General features: G+C 31.8%; 1 protein-coding gene across 2 annotated transcripts in view; it reads left to right on the top strand.

The window, feature by feature from the left end:
* The window catches only part of LOC125053797 (unconventional myosin-XVIIIa), a 170,925-nt gene that overhangs the window by 114,297 nt on the left and 31,672 nt on the right, over positions 1–24,956 (top strand). The gene's annotated exons all lie outside the window — the stretch shown is intronic.

Genomic DNA, 24,956 nt, shown 5'->3' with positions numbered 1-24,956 from the left:
TATTCATTTTTGTATTGTTATATTTGTCTCCGTCAAAACATTGGAATATTTAGAAAAAAAAAACCTATACAATATGTCAATCACGAAAAAGGATTAATATTGGTTGTCAAATATGCGTGCCTTCAGACGTTTATTTAATTTGTTAACTTGTTTAAAAAGTGGTGGAGCATTTGTTTTATAATCATTGTATTTAATAAAATTAGAAATTAAGTTCAGCTAAACTGTAACACGACATTCATTGACATTACGAAGTTCGCCAGGTCAGCTATGTTGTCAGTTGTCAATATATTGCACGACTTTGTTGATTTATCACCTCTTTCATACAATGTTATTTTTACAAAATGAAAGTTTGCAACAGTTTTTTTTTCGATATAATTTTAATTAATTTTCCCTTTGTGGTAAGGTTTGCCAATTCATTTACAATTTACAGGAAGCTATATTATTTTACAGTAGGTATATTTAATAACCATATCATTATTTGTACGTCCCAAGGTTTCATCACTTTTTTTATTTCTTATTATTTCAAGTGAATCATTAACTCCAAACTAAATTTGTTGTTATAGAATAGACAATTTCTAGACAATAATTTTCTTCTAAACAAGCATTAAATAATTATACTTCGGATTTTTTAACAGTCAAGATTACGGTACAAAAAACACTATTTACATAAACTTATGGATTTTAAATGGCATATTTGGGCCTGTCTCATGGGTGATATAAAAAAAAGTAAATATAACGATGTAATGTCAAGCGCATTCCATTTGTGTAAACTGTAAACACTCAAATCAACTAATATTGAATTAGAAAAACCACGCTTTCTATGCAAACTTGAGTATAAAATGAACTCCTTGTAACGTTTGCTTTGCTTTTTATATGACCTTATTTAAGGATCGTGTTAAAACTCGTGTTAGTATGATACAAATACATATCAAATGTATTTTGTGTAAACGGGCTTATTTAATATTATTTAGTATTAGGTCAGCGACGAACTTGCCTATCCTAACACTTTAACAAAAAAAGAAAGTGCTAAAGAAAACTTTTGTTAAGATCTTTGTAATTTGATACAACTTGTTTTAGTCAAAGAATCAATAATTTATACGAAATTTTATCATTCCCGAACTCATTAAAATTTGATATTTTGTTGACCATTTCCATACTTGTATTGGTGCCACATTTTATGTACATAATTTTTTTTTATTTAAAACATTATATCAACAAGTTGACAGACTAAATTACTGTAAAGTACTTCAGGAGGAAATTAAAGCAATTAAAGCAAATTAAATGCAAGAAATTATTGCTAGTTATGAGTGTCCCACTATGTCATGGGTTAAATTTGAGTTTTATTTTGTTTTAACAGATAACCAAAAAGTTTGGTAATTGACTTAAATCCAATTAAAATAAAAGCGCTAATAGCCTATTAAATATGATAATGAATGTCGTAAAATGCATAAATTTAACGGATACTTTTTACTAACGATAATGTCCGCTATTAATAATTTGCACGAATATTAAAACGCAGTTGCATTCGGAATATTACCGGAAGAGTTTGTTATGTAACTGAATAGCTTCCCGTCTCCATTAGTAATAGTTACTACGCCCCTCCAGTGATTAAGCTTATACAGGCTGCTTCGCCGCGCCACATTGCCTGTAATCCGACTAACTTAAATAGACGGTGTATGCTTTTTGTTATATAACGCACTAAATATATTTACGCATTTTATTATTTACCAGTTATTACCGGCTCGACGTAGTTTGCGTGACAGTCAACAGCTTACTGACTATTTATTATAAAAACTCTTAAATCACGTTTTGTATTGATGAAAATCGTATTAAAATCCGTTTCGTAGTTTAAACAAGTGGAGTTGACGCGACCAGATTATGATCTGAGCTATAAAAAATCTTCGTTTCCTACCGACCAAATCGTCTTACGTTATTATATAAAAAACAAAAAAGTTAAATTTCATACATCCAAACCATTGATCTGCGGAACTAAATTGATTACCGACAATTTATCTCAAATCATCAGATTCGGGTTGTCATGAGAACGGTATTAAGAAATTGCCACATATAACGTTGATTGTAGGGCGTACTCCAATAAAACCATTTAAACAGATGCACAACTGCGGCAGTCGAACTGTCCATACCGGAATGGGCACACTATCTCGCAGCTGCCCTGTTCCTCCTTTGGGTCCTGTTTGGAAGGAGACGCAGCAACGTGGAAACATCTGTATCAACATGACTGTGTACGTAACCTAAAATATTTAAATTATTTAAAAAAAAAAGATACGTTGGACGTGTTACATCTTAATTGAATATAAAAATATGTTTAGCCGCCAATCAGGTCTGCATACATCCTTAATTTAGTCGGTTATTTCAAATCTGCTACCAAATAGAACACACTATAGGAGCTGTTGCGCACCGTTATCACCATTCATAGCCGTAGTAAGAGGCGAGTGTTTGTAAATAGTCTCAGTCCGTTTCTAGTTGCCGAAGAGGGTGGATGTATTGTTATCTTTTCTAAATGTAATACTGAAGCTCGATGTAAATATAAATATTTTATTTAGAATAATGAATGTATTTTTCATTTTTATCAAATTAGAAGTAGTAGCAAGTTCCATTTAAAACTAATTCACAGACATTAAATAAGTATTTATATGACATCTTTGGTACACCAAATCGGTATATTACCATTGTTATAATATCTATTAAATTAAAAAAAAACGAGCTATAAGCTTTTGTAAACAGAACTTGTAAAAAAAACTTCATCTAAAAATATGCATACGTAAATGTGAAAAATTAATCTATAAACTTTAAACTTTTTATATTAGTTATTAGAAATTTTTTATAATAATATCAAAATAGAGACGATATATTATCTAAAGACGTGATAATAACTGTACTAAAAACTAGTTGCGATGCAGGTGGTCCCGCTCTCGGCGTACTTTATAATTCCACCATGTTCACTTTACCGAGTTACCTTCTATATAGTTGAAGTATCTTACATTTATACCCATTGCACATTCGTTGAGGGATACTAAAAAAACTTTCTTTAAGTTCGCTATCGTTGTGTAGGTTTTAGTGGTTTCATAAGTAGGTTATGCTATAAACGGAAAAAAACTCAGTAGTTTCGTAGAACGACTAGTATGATGAGGTGATATCAATTAATAAAAGATGTCTTAGACGCGCTCGTGTTAATTGCTGCTTTTATGTTTTTGTGTCGTTTCTTAGCGTCAGTAGACAATTAAGTATTTCTAATTTTTTATTATGCCTACCTGATTCTCTAATCGTGTGCCTAAGGCACTAAAAGTGTTTCATCATTGCCATTTGGTGATGATGGAACAATAGCTGAACTCATCTCCTCCTCAAAGAGACAGCTAAACTTTCGTGTAAATGCACTTTATTTATGTTTCCATACTTCTGTCCCTGAGTATTTTGCTTTTTATTGTTTCTCCCCATACAAGAATCCCATACCTCAGCCTCTGAATGATTCCCATTTTTACCACCTTTATATTCGAAAGCACATAATTTTCCGATAAATTTTTCATCTAATTTTGATTAGAGTTTCCTTCCAAATTCGTTTTTTTAAAACGAAAGACGAAAATTCTGAAAAGAGTACGACTATCGCGACGTCAAATACACGATACAACTTCATTATAAATTATGTTATTACAAATCTACATACATATAAATGTAAATTGTTCAGTCGTAATGAACCAATAGTCATGTTTAATTAATACATGCATTACCTAACGTTACTATTAACTGTAATTCATACTATATAATTGCGTGCATGTCAGCAACAACTTGCATGAAAACAACCTTACATTATACGTAGGGCTGTTAGAATGTACCCAATGGTTATAGAATAACTGAAATTCTAAATCATTTATACATTTAGGTAACACAATGTACACTTATGAACGTCAATAAAGAAATACATATTAAATGCTTCTAATTTTACATTTACTGCCAGTTCTCAAATCAAGGGCGTAGAAGTAAGACCTGACGAGAAGAACTGGCAATAAACTTTCCGCAACTCTTTTTTTTTACAACACGTAGCCTAGAGATCTTTCTATAAATTGTTTCTGGTATAAAAAGCTTGTCACAGAATGCCTTTATAAAGCAATATCAATCCAACTATTAAAAAAAAAGGATTAAGTCTTTATTTTGTGTTTTGATAAGGAAATTATTCAATTATTATTTATGTAATTAATTTTAAAGTGTCGTTTCATAGGCGACAACCCTAGAACCAATTGCAGTATCTTCCGCTAGGATTATGCCGTGTGAAAGTCCATGAATAATCGGGATGTTATTTCCCTGGCCTGGACCACTCCCATACATTATGCCCTGCTAACTTTCATTATGTTAATTTCACTAGAAATCTTTATAAACTTGCAAACAAAATTATCGTAATATATGACGTATTCTGAATCTTCAAGACTCAATAAAGTCAAAAACCTTCATAGTGCGTAACGATTTCAGTACTTAGCTTTTTTATATCCCCTTATATTTCTTGCGATGAAATTATCGACATTCCTTCGATGATTTATAGCTATTTTCCCTTAGTAATGCGTCCCATAAATCATATATGACGGAACAAGTAACCGTGTATAGAATACAGTAGATACCATATCCTAATCATGTGTGTAACACATCCCAATTTATGAAGTCATTCGAGGGAAATTAGTGCCTTCTGTTACAGTTAAAATCCTGCTATGACTAATAATTAATTATTACCTTTTCGTAAGAATAGTACAGTTTTTTGTGCCTGCGACTTTTTTGTAGCAATGTTACACGGATGAACATTGACTCGTATTTCTTGTTTGGTATATGTATGCTCTTTTAGTACAATGCTATTAGATTCTTAAACGCATAGTATATATATCTTATTCCCGTTTGTATGTTTTGAAAAGCAGCTTTTTACATTTTCACGTAGTAACAAAACATCTGAAGACAGGTATTTGCATAATATTGTAAAGACGAGCATGAAGCTTGTAAAGAATGCAGTGCATTAAACATGCTTAATTGTTAGTTAAATGTTGTTAAATGTACTTAGTATGCAAGTCTAATTTTGCCAGATGACAAACCACATGGAATGCTAACAAGGCAGGAGCTGTCATTGAACTTAAACCAAAGACTCATTACTCATTGTCTGTTTAATATTCATTGCAAAGAAGCTTTTTGTTTTTGAAGTCCCGTATCGTTTATTTATCGTTCGTTCAATTCTAATGTACATATTTTGTAGATTTCGCATTATTTGTAGAATTCGTGACTGAAATAACATGTGTGGAAGTTTTGTAGTAGCTTTTCTGTCATCTCTGCCTTATGTTTCTAATGAGAGATATTTAGAAAATGATAGTTCATACCACGATCATAACAAAGCATATGGTGCACGATGAAAAGCATTCTGAAGAGTTTAAATAAATTGAATAACTTTCCTTCTTTGTTTCAATTGCTAAAAACATATTCAAACGAATATGCTATTATTTTTAGACAGGCGCGTAAAAATGAAATGTAGCAAATACTCTTGTGATATTACAATAATAGTAATCTTTTACGCACTGCTTCGGTCGCTTCTTATATCGAAAAATATTTATAGTTTTTTTGCTTTTGATTGGAATTAGCACAAAACAAATATTCAAACAAAATTTAACGTTTAGAAAAATGCAGTTCATAAAAATCGTTAACTTTTCATATGTAATACCACAAGAGCTTCAAAATTATCGGGTATTTCCCGATAGGTTCGTTGCAAACAATTAATATAGTCGTCATGACGACTATATTTGTTTGCAACGAACCTTGAGGGAAATACCAGATAATTTTGAAGCTCGAGTGGTATTCGGGGGATTATTTTTCCGACCCAAATGTCGGCCAATAGAATTGCACCATGAGACGAAATGTACAGTTAACAAATAAGAATTTCATGATGAATAAAACAACTACTTAATACTTTTCTTGAAGCAACGACCAGAGAAAATTTTCACAAAAAATTTTCAGTATAATACCATGTAGGTTGTACCACGTGACGTCGAATGGTGCAATTCTATTGGCCGATATTTGGGTCGGAAAAATAATCACAAATATTTACTCAATATCGCATTACGATATCGAAATAGCAAATGATTTCCTTTCAAATGTTATCTTATGGCCTGTTTGACCATTCAGTTTATCAAAGAGGCTGTGCGTGCGACGCATATTGCATTTGCGCCTACAAATATTTGTATTCGTTGTATGAATATGTATAGATTTGCTGTGTTTATGAAATTAAGGTATTTAACAATGGCCGTTCTTCTGATTGCGAGAAAATAAATATTATTGTTTTATGATACCGCTTTCAATTTCACGCAGTTGCAAGTTTGATTTTCAGTGACATAAATCATGTATGAACAATATGGATTAGATAAATTTCCCTCTTCATATATGGTTGATGGGTACATTTTTATTTTTAAAACCCTATATGGCAAAAAGTGAAAATTAAAATTATTCTTTCCTAGCTAGCTATATTAATTTGTTATATGTCCGTCTTTTGAGAATAGCTGTGTATGTGTGTTACAATAAAAGAACTGTATGAAATTCAATGATATATTTAAAAAGATAACTGGGAATGTTTTAAAAGATATTTCAATTCGATAAGGCAGTTTTTATTACAACTATCCAAAAAACTAAAGTGACACCTGACAGAAGCAGCCTCCTATCACTTTCGTTAAGTGAAAATCGTGAGAAAGCTTTGTCTTCGGAGATCAATAAGAAACTTGGGCGCGGAACTGATAGAATTTAATAATTATTATGTGAACTCGAACTTAAAATTATATTCACTACAGATTTATAAGTATTTGGTACATCATTAAAAATATTATCGGCGCATCGTTTTGTCTGCGTTGAGTGGCTATAATGTATTTGTTATTAAGTAGTTTTGGAAAAATATATATTTTATGTATAATACGGTTCTAAATCTAATATGAATAGTTAGATTTAAACCCTTTTTTTAATACCCACTAAAATCACCTCAGGTATAGTATTGTCTTTGATTGACATAACCTTTACACATTCATGCGAAACGTCGGATAAATTTAAAATTATGTTAAATAATTGTAAATTTATAATAATACATAACTTTAATCCGGTTAAAAAGTTTTTTCTTCACCTCAGGTAGTTCGTACATACATGGCCGTGTTAAAGGGTCCGGGGCTATTCTACCGGGGTTCACAGCCGCATAACTCTGAAGCTCAAAACCTCACGCTTACACTATATTAATTAGATTTAAACTCTAGAATTAAAATATAAAATTGTATAGTAGTAATAGCACTATGTGCGTGTTGTATTAATAGAAACTAAATCAATCTTAATATAACGTATAAAAACCTTACCTAAATATCGGTGTTACATAAACTAGAGTTGAACTCAGAGGTGAGATAATAGGATCTCACAAAGACATGTAATTTGAGAGGTGACGGCTGAGAAAGGCGCGAAATAATTGAATTGTTGCTTGTTAGAAAGAAAGTGCGTATGGCATTCCAATACGTAATTATTAGCCATTAAACGAACAGTGATTGAAAAGACATTCTTAAGACTGTTATTGTCCTCGTTGTCTTCTAGGCCGTTTCTCTTTAGCCTGTAGCATCAATGTTTGCTGTTTTCAGCCATTCTTCTGTGAATAAGATTGAACGATTTTAGTAAAGCAAGGTTTCGAAACATACGAAAGACAGCTCGCTGCTGCACACACAAATAGGTACTTCTTAAGCCTGACTTTTTGTTAAAATATTCAACGAATTGACATATTTTACCAAGGCTTAATAGATTACAACAGGAAGTTCTTTTAATTAATTAGGTGGTTTGAAGACTCCCTATACCTTTTTATACACCTTTCTACGAACAGGTGCTTTTATATTATCATTATGTCGAGAGCTTGTCAAGCCTCACGGACATTTTTTTAATACCACAAAAAGTTAAGTCACTGATATTAGATACGCAGTGTCGTGCTGCACAGATTTGGTTCGTCATTCGACATTCCATTTTTGAAGTATACAATAAAAAAGCATAAATATCTTTAAGTTCTCTTCACATAAAACGATGAACCTGCTAACCGTGGTTTTGTCTGATAATTTGTTTGAAATATAATAAATGGATGCAAATAGTTAATTAGAAACAGCTGCAAAAACTAAGTTATTCCTTCCAAATGTTGTTTCGGTCTTTTCGATAGTTAAACAAATGAATCAAACGGGATTGATTACCCAGATGTTGACAGGTCACGGTGGATTCTTGTCGTATCTTTACAGGTTCAGGGTTAGACAAAGTGCTGCCTGTCCTTATAGCGACACAGCTAAAGAGACGGTGGTACATGTTCTTACCGACTGTCCAATGTATGGATACGACACGTATAACATTGAACAAGCTATGGAAATAAAAGTAACAGAGACGAACTTAATTACTTAAACAATAGGTTAAGAGGCAACTTTCTGGAAATTGCTGTGAATGTTATACAAAAAGTTGTTAAGAGAAATAGGTAGTAGTGCTTAACCATTCGGGTTACCAATACCATTTAGCTAAGTTGTACATATACGTAAGTTAATTAATACCACCGACGACAATATTGTCGGGGAATTAGCTAGAAAATATATATAATAAAAAAAATAGTTAATTAACTCGTGATAAACCTTAATATGACTTATATTAAGGTTTATCACGAGTAACTTTTTGTCGAGTTATTTCAATATTTATTATTTTATATTATTATATATTTAAATAGCAGGCGTATTATGTTATAATTATGATTTGCAATGCAATTTATTAACGACCCCATATGGACAAAAAAAATAATTGTCTGTTTTTCACAACAAATAAGATTAGAAAATGGGTTCGCAATACATGTTTTCACTCATAATCAATACGCAACAGCTCATTTAAATACTAAATTTCTTAATGCAATATGATCGTCGTGCACGCACATATAGAAACATGGTAACACCAAAAAGAATTACTAAATTCTCGGTGCGAACGACATGCCATTTTAGTTCATTAGTAGTAATCACCCTTGACTTCTTCAATTGAATTAGTTGCGCACTCGTCATTCACATATATGATTCGTCAGGCGGTTAATTTAGTTATTACAAGACAACCTATATTGGAAAGGATATAATAATGCTAATGCAGCATCCTTTAATTGTCAGTCTCGTCTCAAATTAGAAAGGTAAAGAAATTCCTTAACATACAAAATATTGTATTTTATCGAGGGATCTAATATGTCGAAGGAAACTACAAATCTGACTTTATAAAAACCGTTAAGTCGCAGGGCAGCCATCTAGCCATCCTCCTTTTGGGCGCCCTTGTCCTCTGGGCCCATCTTTGGCATACTACAGACTTACCTATTTGCTCCATTCATACAAAAACAAAATGTATATTTATTTATTACCATATTTATTACAGCAAAATTTAACTTGGCGTACTTATGGTTTATATAGGAATAGGCGAACTCAAACATACTAATAAAATGTTCCTAAATGGTTTTGTTAAAATATTCTGCGGCAATGTATTGATGGTTATTAAGCCAGTTAAATATTTAATGTTTAATCTAATTAAATATGATTGCTTACTCCTTAATTAATGTAATATCCTGCTATCTTAATTTGTAGTCCAGTTTGTACGGGCATCGCGTTGTGTTTATACACTATTATTTGTAATTTTTTTAAATCAAAACCGTACATAATTTGTCCTCTGTCGACTTTATTATTTTATGCTTTGAAAATGCTATAGCGGGTAGGTAAAATAGCACAGTGTTGAACCGAAATTTAACAGTATATCTTTATGTAATTTGATTCTGGTGTATTAATGCGGTGTCCGTCATTTGTCTCAGGATAACCCGGTCAGTAAGTTAAAACTATTTGTATTTAATGGTTTGGCAGTAAACTATTTTTCTTGGACAAAACTTTGTTTATGTAACCCTATTCTTTTTAATGTTACAATTGGCAGATATAGGTTACGACTTTAATTCTATAAACCTAGAATCCTCGTTTTATCGATTACGCTGTTAGTAATTACATGACATTACATAAACAGATATCATCTTTCCTAACGAGTATTTTCTTTAGATATATTTATTGTATTTGGTCAGCCACGATTATGTTATAATTAAGTAATTGACAAACATAAACAGTTAACACTTGTTCGGTATGACATTGACTTTCTTATAGCGTCTGATATGAGACGGCGGTGAGTTGTACTGCGCCGGCGCACATGCACGCCGTACGTTGACACGCGCGCGCGCATCCACGCTCCGCGACAGCCCGCGTGCCGGGGCCGCGATATGCCCGCAGTGAAAGTGTTTAATATATTCGGTGGGCAGAAGCCGACCGAGAAGCGAACGCCGCCACCCCCCGCTAATAATTCGGCCCCACAAAAATTCTACAGGACATTTTCAGTTGCGCCCGAAATCTCACCCGAAGTTAAAGGCGGCAAAGTGACCGCGATTGCTGCCTGCTTAGAAAAGAGAATTAGTGAGCCTGTGAAAGTTTCTAGTGATAGCATTCAAGCAAAAAAACTATCGTCTAAAAACAATATTAGTGAAGCTGTGTGTTCTAAGACGGAAATTAATTCACAAAACCACGCGTATGAGAATGTTCAATTACAGTCATCTGACAGTTTGCGACCACAAAGTTTTAAATTATTAGAGAAATCTAAGGGATACTCTTCTATTTATGAAAATATAACTATTTTTAATAAGCAAACGGAACGTGACGCCAACCCTGATAACGATCCGAACTCTGAGTCTAAACTTAATAAAGCATTAGAATCATTTGATAAAATATTATCTGAGTTTTCTACAAATTCTTCTTTTTCGCCAGAAATCAATTTAAGTTTTAATTCAAACTTTGTTGTACCAAAACTACAAAAGTCAAAAACTTGTAGTATCATAGAATCTCGGTGTATTCTAAAAAAAACTAATTCTGATCCTGAAAACGAAAGAAGAACCCGGAATTTATCACGAAATAACTCAATTGATAAAACTACTAGCTTGTGGAATCTTGACGACATGAAAGGGAAAGAGCTAACGAGCCCATTAAAGCCTTTGTCATTGGCACCAAATGATAAAATAAACTCTGACAAATATGCGACTTACAAAATTTCTTCTAAGTCTCCATCACGGCCTAATTGTATTAACACCGAAGATTTAAAGAAACTCGATGTTAAAACAAGAATTTTGAAAAAGACCTTATCAAATCCACCGTCCACGCCGGTTCCGGTCGTTAACAAAACAAAACTTAGTCCAAAAAAGAATGATAAAAAAGGCATCGAAGTTAAAAAAACTCGAACTAAACTTTGTCCAGAGACCACAAAGTCAGCGTTTGAGAGTAATTCAAGATCTAGAATGCAAAAGGCAAAGAGTGTGTGGGAAATTGGTACTGAATCAGCGGTGTCGCCGCCTCTGGAAAGGACAAAATCGTCTACTTCTATCGCGGGCTCTCCAAGCAAGATCCCGGTGATAAGGAGTCAAATGTCACAAAACAAATTTAGTAGTACAAGGGCGCTGTTTTCTCCCACTCCAGTTGATCTAAGCAACTTAGACCAGGCCAGAGAGTGTGCTCAGAAAAAGAAGTTAAACATCTCACGGAAAAGCGCAGATAAACCAGATATAATCAAACAAACAAAACAAAAGTCTCAACTGAATCTTAAAGCTGACGTGAAGCGGTCAACTGATAAAACCAAGAAAGATACAATTGAATCAAAAAAGACGCCTTCACCGAAACTATCACTTAAAGATTATTCAGAAGAAATCAACGCAATACGTGCCAAACTGCAACAGAAGAAAAATAACAACAAAAGAGACCTTGTGATAGCGACAAGTGAGAATAAAAGCAATGAAAATAACTATGAGACTGATATTGATTTATCTCCAGTAAAGCATATTGTAAAAAAAATAGAATTTAAATCTGCCCCGGAACCGAAAAACGAATCAGCACAATTTATTAATTGCAAAGTGATTCCCCCGGAACATAAAGTTTTATGCGTCGCAAATACTACTTTCCACAACTATTTGAGCACACTCGTCGGCCGTCAAATAAGATGTGTCGAATCGAAAAATGACAGTAAAATATGTTCTCAGATAGAGAAACTCCCGCTGAACAAGCAAACAGAGGAAAAAATTTCAGATACGCATTCAGATTGTAGTGACGACTCAGGACACGTTTCTAATGATGCAGTACACGACAGCGACGTTGTGTACGATACCATCAGGGATTTGAGCCCCGTAGGGAACGTGGATGTGGTGGATTGTAAAATGTTTAACCAGCCAAAGCAGTTTAGGACTGATTTAGCTGAGGACTCAAATATTTGTCCTGTGCGACCTATGAGGCGTGGCGGGCGCTCCATCGAGGTCGTTAGCGGTACCTGTCCTGGCGCTGACGCTCCGAAAGTGGAAGAACAGGTACGCCATTACCATATCAGTAACAACAAATTACAGGTGAATCTCTAGCACAAAGCGCTGTCAAAGCTCAACAAGAAGCCAATATTTATGATGGTTAACATAACTTGTTAAAATCAGAGCTATGGCAGAAAAACAACATTTCCTTTCCAACGACAAAAATCTGTTATACCTATATTCGTATTCCCTCATCAGTATTACACTCCAGCTCCATACAAAGTTCAACATGCCTTGTTCTTAATGAGAAGTAGATAAAAGTACTGCAACTTACACGATTAAACATTTACTACAGTATGCATATACCCAATTAACATTCACCATTCAAAAGTAGACAATACAGCGACGTGATATGAATCAGTCAAGTTGGATACCAAACAGTCATAAGTCCTTTCACATTACACGAGTGTTTAACATTAAAATACTGTGACATAAATACATTATGTTATTTCTAAAGCTCAATAACACACATTTCCTCATGGTTTTTAATATTACATGTTCTTAGATAACAGTCGAGAACACGAATTTGCTAATCAAAATACATAAATTTGCATCTCAATTTTGAGTCCGTCAATAATCGATACGATCGGTATAGCCTTATGCAACCTCCTATCGGCATTCTTTGTGCTTAAATGTTTGATTACCCAGTCTTCAGTTATGTAATTAAAGTGCGCTTTTGAGTTCCTCACAAGTCCGAAGAATGCTACGTAATCCGTCCTTACGTAACATATACACATGACACCAAACCCAAAGTTGTTTACGGTAAAGCCTACATAACTGCACCTCATAAAAACAGTCGTCAAGTCAACTTTCGTTCTTGATTAAAATGGTATTACAAGTTGCGAGCAGAAAAATGTCTTTGTTTAGAACAAATCAGTTTAACTTTCACTGAAACTTTATTGCGTATTGCAAGTGACGATTTTCGGTAATAAGTGATATGTTTGCGTTTCTCCGACACCTGTGCAATGGGATTTTATGATTTCTATTGCGAAAACAGAATATTATATTAAGACCAAACCCCTAGCGACCAAATGCTAACAAACTGAATGTCGCTTTCTTTCATTGTAATTCAATTGGCAAACGTTATACATACATTACATGGAGCATCTTTCCTTTTACGTGTAGAAATTTTAGCCACATATAGAAATAAAACAGATTATCTCGACGTAAATGAAATTAAAAAATGCACTCCATTTAATTTGGATTATGCTTTATAATTCAATTTTAATCGTTGCTTTTACTTTCACGTTTTATACGGACTGTCGTATTGCATTAAAACAAAAGAATGAAGATGATTTACATCTTGTAACGATACATTTTTCTTAATTTTTGGAAGAGACAAGAAACCCCGTTTATAACAAATTCGATGAATGAAGCAGGTGCGGTCATATGACGTAATAAAAGCAATTACTTTATTTAAATTAATAGACGAATTACCTGAACGAGTTTATAGAATATGTTCTCTACAACCCATACTATGTCCGAAAAATCACAAAATAATACATTTAAGACATATGTTGCTGTATGCAATATACATATTCAAAAATTAGGTTACGAATTAAGTAGGTATACAAAAATAAAATATTTTTAATTTATTTAACGTAGATGGTTTGTTAGTATACTAAGGATACGTTTTTAATAGTTCTTACTTGCGATCGTAATAAGTATTAAATTATATATTGTTTAAAAAAATTACTATTGATAAAGAAGTTGGGCTATTTTTATAAACGTGATCTGGAACAAATATCGTCTATCTCAAATCGATTCCCGTTTCCGCATTCAATACAATAGCAACTATGAAACGTATCATCAATAAAATTACGTAAATGCTTTCCCTCTGTTATTTAATGGTTAATTGCGATTCCCGTAACAAACCGTATCAAGAAAGTATTCGGCCGGTCACGTAGGAATATCGTCGTATGCACAGCACGTCGAGCTTTCCCTAATATCCTTTCCAGACGGATGTTTTCTTAATGGTATCACATTCTTGATTATACTGAGCTGTTTAAATAATTCTTTTATTTATTTTGACGACTCATTGGTCTAGTGGTTAGTACCCCTGACTGCGAATCCATAGGTCCCGGGTTCGATTCCCGGCTGAGACGAACATCGATGTGATGAGCATTTGGTGTTGTGCTTAGGTCTTGGGTGTTTAAATATGTATTTATATGTCTATCTATCTATAATATGTATGTATATCCGTTGCCTAGTACCCATAACACAAGCTTCACCAGCTTAGCATGGGACTAGGTCAATTGGTGTGAATTGTCTTAATGGCGCGTCTAAACGGGACATGTAAAAAAAAAAAATTAAATACGAATAATAATAAAATAGAAGATATGATTAGACTAGAGCCAATATATGATTTACAACCACAATAATATCTAAAGATAGTTTGGAAAATCCAAAAGTGCACGCCTCATAGCGGTCATTCACATTTTTAAAAAAAATCTAAAACAAAAACTCACGTTTTTTAAAACAAATAACAAATAAATTATTATCTTTAAGTCTCACGCTACGAATAATATTTAAACATACATATTTAGTGGCGCCATAACTCTAAGGAACAGTCGTATTTTAGTTTTTTATAAATTATAATTAAACGACAGTACTTAGAACGCTAATATTAAGTAGAAATCAGCCCGGGGTATAACTTTATATAATAAGAAAAAAGTATTCTGGTACGAAAAATTTTTCGACCAATTTCTCTCCCACATACATGGATCCATAAACACAGACTGACGGACGTCCAAGAATGATTATGTTAAACAAAATAATTGTTCATAAAAAATACCATATGTGCTTGATAGATTATTTAACTCGATTTTAGTGCACTCATATTATCCTGTAAGTGTTATATTACTGAGAAAAAAGTCATTCAAGTTTCGAAAGACTGGGTTTTTTGACATGTCGAGAGTAGAGCACTGCGAGGCGTGCAATAATATTATCATCATAAAACATTCATGTATGATCCTAATAATTTAGGCAGATTAACATTTTAGATAATTTATCTATGTTACTGTACCATCCTTATCACAGTATTACGTTTCTCTTTTCGTAATACCAGCATCACACATGGGGGCTTTATCTTGTATGTAATATTGCCTATAAAATAATTATTATTAGATTTTATTCATCGATTAACCGCACGCTTTGACAAATGTATCTTGTAATGATTTATGAGCTAAATGAAAAAAATAAAAAAAAAATTAAATAAAAAATAAATATAGTTTAAGTTTAAGTAAAAGCGTGTTTTTTAGTTTTTTTAAACTATATTTATTTTTTATTTTTTAGTTAATTTTTTTTTTCTTCGGATTATTGCATTGTCATCGATCTTTGACAGGTGCGCAAAGTTTAAATTAAATCTGTCCGTTAAAAGTGGGTCAAAATCGAGTCCGAAGGAGTCGGTTACATACAGGTGAAGCTAATATAAAGCGTGTAAATTTTTTTAAAACAAATATTCACTTTACAATTCTCAATATGGTATGTGAAATTGTTATTCACAATACATCAACGGGCGTATTTTCTAACTCTAATAGGCATTTATTAGAAACAGCTACAATTTGCGAGCTCTCAGACAAATTGTTTGAGTAATTTACGAGCAAACGCGAGAGTAGGGTTGACACCTGTATGTCATAACAAGTGCGAAATGTTCTTGACATTCAGTTTTTATGTTGCAAATTATATTTTTGTAGTGTTAATATGTATAAGCCCTCGTGCAATAACGTATCTCATACAAAACTTTTTTATACAATTTCATATTGGCACAGTATATTTAATTTAATATGATCCACGATACAAAGCTATGAATAGGAAGTTGTGGTCAGACGAATGAAAAGAGAGATGATATGGTGACAGCAGCAACCCTAAATTGAGTCAGTAATCACGTCTCTGCAGGTGGTTGATAATGACAGCAGCTGACCTACAATTTTGTTCCCGATAATTTTATATGTAGTGACGTCTACTGGACATTCCTAGTAGAAGATTGTTTAACTGAAATCTAAAGGTGGGAACTGACCAAAGTTACGATGTGTAATGTAGCATTCGCATCGAGCGTGTAATGCATCGAGCATGTTACACTGTGTTTTAAAATCGGCGTAACATGCTCGTCAAACGTCTGTGCTCCGGTTTCGCCACCAATGTTCACGAGATGGCTGACAGCGAGGACGCGTTGGTATCTTTGATTCTACTTAATTATTGTTTCATCCAAATTAAGAAGAAGAAAAAACGTTACTGGAGATCAAACTTATTTAAAAACAGAGGCGTATGTGGTGGTTTGTCATTGATAGCAACTTTAAAAAACCAAATGATTACTGGACAGTATAAAAACTTTGTACGCATGTCTCCGATCGATTTTGAAGAACGGTTGAATTTATTTGCTCTGGATGAGCTATGTTCCACAACACTTCCTCTTTTCTTCCATTTTATAGAAAAATACAGAGATTTTTCTTTGTTCCACTCCATGTTTGATTGATTGATTGATTGACGTGTGATTACTCGCGACGAGCGTGCGCTCGGGACGACTTATGACAAAGAGCGTACTGACCGAACCGCGTAACACTCAAAGGATTCGCCAAAAAACCGACAGCCGGGTGGAGCACTCAACGGGGAAACCAGCGAGCAACGAGCGGCTCGTTGCTCGCTGGTTTCCCCGTAACACGACGTACTGACTGCACGAATGCTCGCTGTGTAACATTACATTACATGTTACATTACACCTCGTAACGTTGGTCAGTTCCCACCTTAAGATACAGATTATACCTAGTTAATCACGCACGCATGCGAATCATTGATTAGCTCGTTAAATAATTGTGCATTTCTTGTGTTACATTTCTTGTTCTCCTACTGTTTAAGATAGAGAATATTTTACTTAAACGGGAAAAATACAATATTTCATGTGAAAAGCACTCACAGCCGTTTGCCTATAATAGTCTAGTCGACAAGTTGAAAATGGAACAAAATAGAGATACTACTCCTAAAATTATGTGCGATAGCTCATTGGATCCGGAATGACGTCTAGAAAAATGTGCTAAAAGCGTGTATTAGCACATAAAAAATTGCAAAAGTTATAGACCATTAAAGATGAAAAAATAATGGCATTTAGTTTTTTGCCAATATTTAATAAACTATTAATATTTAAGAAATTTCAAATAAAGATTCTGAAAGAGGAGGAAATTTCTAATAAAAAACTCCTGACTCCCAGAACTCTATCTCCATTATTTATAATGTTAATTTAACGCTGAAAATAGGTCTGCGGTTGACATTTTTAGGATTCGCGCGTGGCGTCAAAAGCGACTACGGCACATTAATTAATTTATTTAAGGTATTGAATTTTTTTTTTTAAATTTGAAAAAATTATGGTGTGTTCTGAACACTATAATTAATTTATTCCCGTTGAAAATTTTACTTAAAGTTAATTTTTCAACAAGTTAAATAATTGTTAACTAACGAAATTTTCTCGAACGACCGTCTTAATTGTAAGTGAAAAAAAGTGTTTAAATAATGGTCGTAAAAATATTTCGCTTCGTAGAGCCTTTCTTACATACATACTTAACAAGATCGTGCCATAAAAGTTAAAAAAATATTTATACTTTGTTTATAACAATTTTTTTACTTAAACAAAAACTTAAAAATCCATGTAATGATGTTAAAAAAATTTTTTTTTTTCTAAATCATCATATAATCGTTTTTTTATTAATACAAGATATTTATTGATTTGCAAAAAAAAAAAATCCCGCCATTTGTTGATAAATTTTTTTTAAACAAATTGATTAAATCAATATTTTTTTAAAAAAATTTAACACAACTTTATTACATTAAAAATTTTATGATTTTTAAAAAAAAAAATTTTCCTTAATAACAATTTTTAATTGTTTATAATCGTTTTTTTAATTTTCTATTGTTTTAATAATTAGTTAAGACAATTTTTTTTTTTCCTAAAAATCATAATTGACAGTCTTCTATAAAGTAACAGAATTTTTTTTTTTTTTAATCAACAATTCTATTGTTTATTAACTTACCAATTTGTTATAAACAAATATTCAACCTTTGTTTATTTTTTTTCTAAAACTTCTAAAATTAACAAAAACAACCATATATAACAAAGTATAGAAAAAATTTTTTTTAATTTTAAATAAAAGTAATATTCATGATAATCAAAAAATTTACAAAAAAATTTTTTTCTATACTTTGTTGTATATGGTTGTTTTTGTTAATTTTAGAAGTTTAAGAAAAAAAATAAACAAAAGTTGAATATTTGTTTATAACAAATTGGTAAGTTAATAAACAATAAATTTGTTGATTAAAAAAAAAAAATTTTCTGTTACTTTATAGAAGACTGTCAATTATGATTTTTAGGAAAAAAAAAATTTCTTAACTAATTATTAAAACAATAGAAAATTAAAAAAAACGATTATAAACAATTAAAAATTGTTATTAAGGAAAATTTTTTTTTTTTAAAATCATAAAATTTTTAATGTAATAAAGTTGTGTTAAATTTTTTTTTAAAAATATTGATTTAATCAATTTGTTTAAAAAAAATTTATCAACAAATGGCGGGATTTTTTTTTTTTGCAAATCAATAAATATCTTGTATTAATAAAAAAACGATTATATGATGATTTAGAAAAAAAAAAATTTTTTTAACATCATTACATGGATTTTTAAGTTTTTGTTTAAGTAAAAAAAATGTTATAAACAAAGTATAAATATTTTTTTAACTTTTATGGCACGATCTTGTTAAGTATGTATGTAAGAAAGGCTCTACGAAGCGAAATATTTTTACGACCATTATTTAAACATTTTTTTTCACTTACAATTAAGACGGTCGTTCGAGAAAATTTCGTTAGTTAACAATTATTTAACTTGTTGAAAAATTAACTTTAAGTAAAATTTTCAACGGGAATAAATTAATTATAGTGTTCAAAACACACCATATTTTTTTCAAATTTAAAAAAAAATATTCAATACCTTAAATAAATTAATTAATGTGCCGTAGTCGCTTTTGACGCCACGCGCGAATCCTAAAAATGTCAACCGCAGACCTATTTTCAGCGTTAAATTAACATTATAAATAATGGAGATTGAGTTTCGGGAGTCAGGAGTTTTTTGTTGGAAATTTCCTCCTCTTTCAGAATCTTTATTTGAAATTTCTTAAATATTAATAGTTTATTAAATATTGGCAAAAAACTAAATGCCATTATTTTTTCATCTTTAATGGTCTATAACTTTTGCAATTTTTTATGTGCTAATACACGCTTTTAGCACATTTTTCTAGACGTCATTCCGGATCCAATGAGCTATCGCACATAATTTTAGGAGTAGTATCTCTATTTTGTTCCATTTTCAACTTGTCGACTAGACTATAATATATAAAAATAATCTCTTTGTGATTGTTATCTTTATAAAACACTGATTTGAAAATTTCATTCAAATTGTGAGGGGAGGAATCGGTTCCTCCTATTAAGCAAGAGCGATATCAAGAATTTTGGCCAAAACCCGTTCTTCTGAAAGGAGGTAAAAGTGGGAATTATTATTATAGAAACAATCAACACTATAAAATTTTGTCTAGACATTTTCATCCAGTGTAGTCTTTCTATAAAATAAATAGTTAAAAGCTTGCCTATATTATTCCTTATACTATGTACCATCATGTGAATCATCTAAACTAAACTCGAATTTCGAAGAATTTAATGTACGTTAATGAGATAACGTGAGAAACAGAAAATTTCAACAATATTATAATTAATGCGGATGTGTTTTTGTCTCATGCCTTTGTCTTAGAATTACTTATGAACCCAAAAAACTTGGTTCAAAGATCGATGTTCGTGTAAAATCGAAAATTTTGCCTTTATTCGATCGGTGTTGTCGTGCAAATATGTTGTGTTGACGCTGAATAATAAACATGGTCCGTTAAGGCATTTGATTTCATTTACTGTTTAGAATTTTAATGATGTGCAATACTTCCCAGAAACTTTAACACTATGTTTAAAGCGATAAAAGGTTCGGCAATTTAAATGTTATCTTACTCGATTTTCTATCTTTTCTGTTAGATATTTTTTTATATAAATGAAACAAAGAGTTATTAGATCTTAAAAGTTAATCAATCAATCCACCTTCTAAATTGTCTTCCTCTTTTGCGTTTGCGGACACACTTACTTATTGACATGCTTAGTCCTAAATCTAATTATATTTATTTAAAAATGCCAAAATTATGTTATCATGTAGTAACTATTATGTGTGTGTACTCTAAATATAACACTAGAAGTCCCAAGTGTTTAAAAATTAAATTCTTTATATTAAACACTTACCTAAATAGAATATATCATAACACGTGAAAGTATAAATTTTAGTTTAAATTTAAAGGTAATTACGTCATCTTAGTTTAAAGGTCACATAATCCTTGTATCTAGAGGAAATTACTTTTACATGTTTAATTAATTTTTCAATTTTCCTGCTGATAACAATGCTTTGCAGAAATTAAAACAATTGCCATGTTTTTAAACCTTCAGACAGCTGAAATGTTGTTTTCGTCGTTTCTACAGTTTTTTAGTTCCATTCAAATATCGAATGAATGTCGGCCATTGTTTCACGGAATCAGATACGAAGATAAACATTAACTTCGATTATGTATAATTGTTTTCCTGTGATATCAGGCATTTAAATTGCTATAAATTTTGACGTATGTACATTCAACATCTATTGCTGCGTGTTAGTGGACGTTCCTTTAAAGACTGATCACTGACAATAAGATGACATTTCGTTCGTGAAGTATAAAATTGTGGTAGTACTTGCTTCGACGACAATTACAAAAATCATTGCAGAATAATGATGGATATGAAAACTGAAATTATCATGATATTTTCCTTATTTAAAGGTTCTTCTAATAGATATTTCTGTCCTTTGTCTAAATCAGGACTTTGTTATTACTAATTCTTAATGCGTATTTATTTAATAAAAACACTTGTTAATTGAAGCGCGGCGAGTGACTTTATTTACAAATGGTTTTATTCTGTATTAGGCCTTATATTGCACGCTATTAATCGAAAGTAAATTCAAACATTAATAAAAAAGTTATATAAGACATGAAAATCATCTTGGAATGATTAAAAAAAAATGGAAACTAAACTAAACAATAAATGATAACCTCAGTCTGTCCATAACAAAGCATCATAAGTAAGAAGATTTAAATTGTAATATTATAACTAAACAAGGCAAGTATTAGAGCCTACCATGGACGGTTCATCTTCTGCATGTGCCTGTGATCTAAGGCCAAAATCCAGAAGAAAGTTTGTCGGTAGAATAGAGCATCTTCACGCGTGATAGACACAGCCTAGTACTTTTTTAAAAAAAATTACGTTATAACTATGTGGAGCGTGCAATATTGCCATGATGATCGCACAGCTTGCTTTGCCGTTAAGATGGTAAATAATGGTGTTTATATAGAAAGCGATTAACCTACACACAAGTACTACACAAGTTGACCTAAAATTAAAACATATTACGTTTTTGCTTTTCACTATTCGGATTAATATTTAAATACATTTCTGTACTGCTAACTTAATACTTTATTATACTTTATTATACTTCGCCCGCTCTCGTAAACAATAAGCAATTGGGAGGGAGAGTATTTTAATTTAAAGTAGTGGTTACCTATAAATTTCAAAGACATTTTTATTTATCATAGTTACATTGAAATAAAACGAAAACTGGTTGAAAGTAGTATTAGGTAACAAATAAGCAATCGTTACGTTTAATAGACTACAATTGTGACCTAATAAGTGTACTAACACAGCGTAATGTAACTTTAAAATAGTTTTCACATATAACTGATAATCATAGAGAATGTCGTGAAAGTCACGTTTGACTTATCAATAACCCAGTAGGTACATAACTTTAAATAGAATTTATTGCATGATTGGCGCCAACCTTGATAAAGTTCAATCGGTCATCAAGCATATATTGACGATGATAATTACACTGAGGCTGGGGTGTTGAAAATAGGCTACATTATTATTTTGTACACCCCAACTTTTATTCGTTTGGGAATTTAAAAATCCAGTATCATGAAGGTAACCTCAGACTTATGAACGTTGGTAAAAAATTAATGCTTCTAAACATTTACTATCAGTTCTATTATTATGTTCATATTTTTAAATGTTTGTAAGCACCTGCAACTATTATCAAAACAAGGAAAGAAGTAAGATAACGTTAGTAATAAGTGTAACACAAGTTTTGGTGTTACTCTTGGAGAATAAACTGCGCTCGGCTATTGCTTACACCAAGGACCACGTTCAGAGAATCAGTTCTTTATTCAGCTAGAATACTGGGAAATAAATAAAAGCCTGCAGTTAGTAATGGCGCTGAAACGGAGTAACAGTAATAATGGCGTAATAGGGAAGTTAAATACTAAAAACCCATCATTCAAAGCAGGTGAAAAATAGTATTGTCAGGCACGTTTTTTTAGCCTCAAACAGCTTATCATTTTAATGACTACTTATATAGTTATGCGTTTATAATCTCGACTATAACTTCTGATTATATATCATAGATACTCAATACTGTTATTTTATATCATACTAATTTATGTTATTTTAATTAAGTCCATTTTTGCATTTATTTTTTAACATGCTCGATTTTTCCAATTTAATTGAATAATTACTTATTATAATATAAACTGTACCTATATTAGCTATAACAGGAATATAAACCCAACCATCTTGATAGGCTTCAAGTAGCAGGTGCCGTTACAAGAAACTTGATAGCAAAAAGTATGCACACATACATATTGTAATAATTCTGTAAAAATAGTCGTTCTTTATTCTTTTAGTGAATATAGTCTTACTGGACGTAAACTTTAAAATATTGTTTATATATTAAACAATACAGTATCTAGATAGTTCCTAATTATAAATACGTAGTACTTTGCTTACGATGCGATAAGTGATTGAGCACACAAACACGTCTTCCTTTTGAATCCACTGAAAATAAAACAAAACAAATAATGTTATTTACGTGAGCAGTGTTGGCCTAGTGGCATCAGCGTGTGACTCTCATACCTGAGGTCGTAGGTTCGATCCCCGGCTGTGCACCAATGGACTTTCTTTCTATGTGCGCATTTAACATTTGCTCGAACGGTGAAGGACAACATCGTGAGGAAACATATCTTAGACCCAAAAAGTCGACGGCGTGTGTCAGGCACTGGAAGCTCACCTTCTTGCCTATTAGATTTAAAAATGATCATGAAACAGATTCAGAAATCTGAGGCCAAGACCTAAAGCGTAGCGCCACTGATTTTTTTTAATAATGTCACTTAATCAAGCCGATTGAATCAGTTACACACAAAATACACACCCATACACCCTAGGCTGTAAGGTTTTCTAAATAAACAAAATGAAGATAGTTTTCCAATACCACCGTTGAGTTTTCATTAGTTCTGTATAGGCATAGCCTTCCATTTGTTTGCCCTAACACTTTGGTACAACGACTAGACGGCTTTGAAGCGTTCATTATTTTGTAAACAAATATGAATGTTTACGATACACTATAAATCACAATTTCCGATCGCTAGGCTTATTAGCATCACAACTAGGACGAGTTAAACGAGTGGACAATAGAGTTTGTCAAATGTTACCGATGTAGGTCACCTCGATGTACTCCAATGTTACTTCTATATTGCTTCTAGTTGAGGAAATGACCGATTTGTTAAGGGCTAGGAATGCTCTTAACGTCAACTTTCGCTTTATGTTAAGACTGAAGAGTGAGTAATTAATATTCTACAGAGTTTCTCATGACGCTTGAGAACTGTGAATATGTAAAGAAGATACCAGTTACTTAAGCGGCTTAATTTGTGTCTTACTTAATATATTTTTGGATGGGAATTTAATAATGAAATATTACCTGTATTTAATGATAAAATTCTGGCGGTTTTTGACGTATTACTTACAACTATTATTATAGTATAGTACTTGACGAATTAATCAGAGTATTTCAGTGGAGTTCTCTAAATGTCTTTATATTATGTTAATAGCTATCTAGACAAACATCATAATGGTAATACCGTAAAATATTCATAATTACCTTTTGCTACGTCAGAGTTCAAAATTATAACAACAGGTGAAAGTGAACGTAATACGCCAAAAAAAGTATTTCACGTCACTATATCGCGTTTATTTTAAACGGTAAAAGTATGGAAACGATTATAATATTTACGTAACTTTTTAAAATCTTAATAGGTCTTTTTATGAAATATTGCATCACCCGTCATGTTTGTATTGAAACAAATTGCACATTTAAAAAATAATTTGTTACTTATACAAAAAAAACTATAATGAAACTAGAATTCGTTCGTTCCTCTGTTGTTTACATTATTAGTACCTATTTCCGAACTGATTTATGCAGTTTGATCAAGTTTTAACATAAGAAAATATTGTACATTATTTGATTGTACATCGAATGAATATTTAAAACACAATTTCGTTTTACACTTAATTTAAGTGTTATTCTATTTAATGTGTTTATAAGCTTAGTTTAATAAATAATTATG

The sequence above is a fragment of the Pieris napi genome, chromosome 11, assembly GCF_905475465.1.
Source record: "Pieris napi chromosome 11, ilPieNapi1.2, whole genome shotgun sequence".
Taxonomy (NCBI): Eukaryota; Metazoa; Arthropoda; class Insecta; order Lepidoptera; family Pieridae; genus Pieris; species Pieris napi.
Note: the sequence above shows the minus strand (reverse complement) of the source record. Positions and strands in the feature narration are given on the sequence as shown.